This window comes from Paramormyrops kingsleyae, chromosome 4 (assembly GCF_048594095.1).
Source record: "Paramormyrops kingsleyae isolate MSU_618 chromosome 4, PKINGS_0.4, whole genome shotgun sequence".
NCBI lineage: Eukaryota > Metazoa > Chordata > Actinopteri > Osteoglossiformes > Mormyridae > Paramormyrops > Paramormyrops kingsleyae.
The window spans coordinates 19,817,949-19,821,649 of NC_132800.1; positions in this window are offsets into that span (position 1 = coordinate 19,817,949).

Sequence of the window (3,701 nt, forward strand, 5' to 3'; positions counted from 1 at the left end):
ATTCCTGCTTCTAGGAGCCTGATATGAACTGTCCTAGCAGTGCACTTCACACAGTCATCTCTGGCATTAGAAAGTCGCTTATGCCCTTTGCCTGGCTGGTTTCTGGTTGTTCCCAGTGTCTCCTGCTTCAATATATTCTTCTGTGCTGCTGTCTCAGAAACTTTGAACCTAAAAGCAATCTGCTGCTCAGCGCAGCCGTCAGCAGAACCAGGATTTAAAAATGCAGATTTCTTTAAAAAATATAGAGTGATCTCTTAATTTTGTATATAGCTGAAAGCTTTGCAGTGAAAGGCAGCCACCTGTAGCAGCGCCCATGGAGCTGGGGATTAAGGGCCTCGCTTAGGGGCCCACAGACATGGCTATTCTGCCAAGACCAGGCTCAACCTGGCAACCTTCCAATCACAGACATGGCTATTCTGCCAAGACCAGGCTCAAACTGGCAACCTTCCAATCATAGACATGGCTATTCAGCCAAGACCAGGCTCAAACTGGCAACCTTCCAATCACAGACAGAATGGCTTAGCTCTCTGAGCCACTCACTGCTTGTTTGTTTCATCAGCAGGAAGTGAATTGTGTTTTAATGCTGGGTAAAAATGCTAATTATTATTATTTTTACTTCTGGCATAATTTCATAAGGGCAACATTGTGCTCATCCGCACAATGACATTTCTCTCACAAGGATTTGTTGTGGCTGTAAGAGGTGATTCCCTTGCATGCCACTTGGTGGCATTGTTTACAAACCTCATTTGTAACTCCCACTCACTAAGCTTGTTTTATGGCTCTTAAATGGTTCAAATAAATAACATAACAAAATATATAGTAAAATAACATGGGGGCACAGTGGTGCAGTGGTTAGTACTGTTGCTTCCCACCTTTAGGAAATCCCACCATTTTTTTCTGTCCCCATAAGGGGAAATTCAATTTTATAAAAATCTGCCAGTGCAATCAAAAAACTAAAAATATCAAAAGTGAAGTATTTTGTTTGGCTACTTATGCTTAAGGTTTGGGCTGGGTAGGGCTTAAGGTTGTCATTGCCGTAATTAGGGTTTTTCCCATAGAAATGAATGAAGGTCCTCACAAATACGTGAATGCAAATGTGTGTGTGTGTGTGTGTGTGTGTGTAAGCATGCATCTGCATATGCCCACAGTCCTGCAGGTTACCTGTTCCCCTCTGTGGATCCCCTAAAATGCTGCCCTTCAAGAGAGACACAGCCTCCTGCCCTGCTGCTCTCCTGCTTGGATGGAAATCATGTCAGAGGTGGAGGAGTCCAAAGGTTTCTCAGATCCAATTAAAGGTTCTATGGCCCAGGGGCAGCTAAGCAGGCAGCAGAGATGTAGCTTAAGAAAGCTGGACGGTGGTAATCAGAGAAGCCGTATTGGACAATATTGAAAAGTGCAACAATCGCATTCCGTAAATCACCGGGGTTATATCTCAAGGACAAACAAGCTGGCAAGCTGTCCCCCTTTCTTTTTCGATCACCATTTAGTTATACTCTTTCAATTTCTCTCATATGGTTTACAACCGAGCCTTACTGGTTGGCTTTTGTACTAACCGAGAAGTGGAACTCTTCAGCTATTTCTTATGCATTATGGAAAAGCATGGAATTTGATTTTGGAGTTTCCCAAGTCTGGATAAGTATGGAAAAAGGGGGGAAAAAGTATGGAAATATTTCAGTGTCTCCAGACTAACAATGTTTATTTATTTATTTATTTATATTTCTTAACTAACGTCTGAATTCACTTATTAATGTTTTTGCTGAAATTACCGATGTGACCTGGTTGACAGTTCTGGAATGTGTAACAGGCAAACATCGAAGTGCAACTCCCCAAACCACAGAGTGGGGGGGGGGGGGGGTGTGTCTGTGGGGAGTGCAACAATCTCTAAGAAATATTGATGTAGGCTACCTTACAATTTACTGCATTTACGGTGCAAGTTTTCACCTGCTTGGCTTAGCAAACCCAAATACTGTAACTGTTTGGCTATAGATGCCGAAGGTGAACAGAATACAAAATGCAAAGTATGTCTAACACTGTTTGACATGCTGAACGTTGGCGAGCTGACAGCCACATCACGGGGTAGAAGCATCGCCGGCTATTTGCGGCCAAGGGTAGATCCTGGCAAGTGCAAAAAAAATAGACAGGGCAGCATCTTCTGGAGGAATCTGACTTAGCAAACCACTGGTGCTTAACCCCTATCCCCTCTATGGATTTATGCTCAAATCAGTACCTGTCATGGGATCTGAATACAAAATGAGTCGTCTAAAGTAATTACCTCTTTTGCAAATGGTGAGACTGACTATACATTGTTTCCCATTTAATATGTTATCTACAGTAACAGAGTCTTATGCAGGGTCGAGGGAGCTTGGATGGATGGACAATAATGTAACATTCAGTTTCAATATTATTTATGCTTTATAAACCCATTTACATACAGTATATAACTGTCCAGTTAGTGTTATAAGTCATACAGTAACAAGTTCTACTTAAACCGAGTATGACCATTTTCACAAAGATGAAATTAATGGATCTGTCTGTGAGCTGCAACCTAAAGCAGAAACAGAAATTTATATGTTCACCCTCCTTGAGTATTACCTGTTTTCGTGTTTTGTAAGGTCAACTTAAAACATCTGTATACGAGGCTATTTTTCTATGCGCGCAAGGATTCACCACCATGTTTTTTTGCACGTGTCTGAACAGAATGAAGACGACTGACTTTGCCAGGTGCCACAAAGGAATCAGAATGAATTTATGAGTCATTCATTAATAAAGACCAGAGGTGGTAAATAGCCGGGGACAGACATGGACTGGCCGTCAGGCAGCTCGGGAATTTTCTTCCCCATCCCTAGTATTATATAGCCTGTTTACCAGGGTAATTAATCCATCAGTCGATATCAATTGCAGTAGATAAATAATGTATAATGTTTTATTTTGCTTGTGGCCAACAGGTTGATCGTGATTGGCAAAGTACACTAAGGGGCACCCCCCCCCCCCCCCACCTGGTGTTTTTGTGCTAGTTGCTGGGTTGTTGTAAAACATTGGCAATACTTTAACTATTGCATGGAGCATAATGAATAACATTGAGAGAAAAAAAAATAAAATAAATATATATATTTATATATATATATATATATATACACACACACACTGAGCGGCTACTAGCTATTATAAGACAGGAACCACTTTTGTCTTCAGAGCTGCACAGAGGGCAAATGGCTTGGCTGTTCAGAGAAGCCTTTCTGCACACTTGTTTTATTGAGCTGTTACTTTTGCACTTGTGGTCTTTCTGGGGACTTCAACGAATCTGGCCATTCTCCTCTGACCTCTTTCATCAACATGGTGTTTTTGCTGACTGATGTGCTGCTGACTGGGTTCTTTTTCCCTGCACCATTCTCTGTAAACAATAGAGACTATATTGTGTGAAAATCCCAGGATGGTCGCTATTTCTGAGATTCTGGAACCATCCATCTTCAAAATCATCCAGATCATGCTTCTTTGGCATTCTGATGCTCAGTCAAACAGCAACTGAAGCTCAAAGTGTCATTTACTGTCAGATATGTGATTTTTTTTAAATTGTATTTTCAGATACAGTATATGATGCATGAAGTCATACACTGAACTGAAATATCATTCTTGTAGGTCATAGTGCAAATGAAAAATAATAAGTAATAAATACATTCATATTATACATATTTTCCTCACTA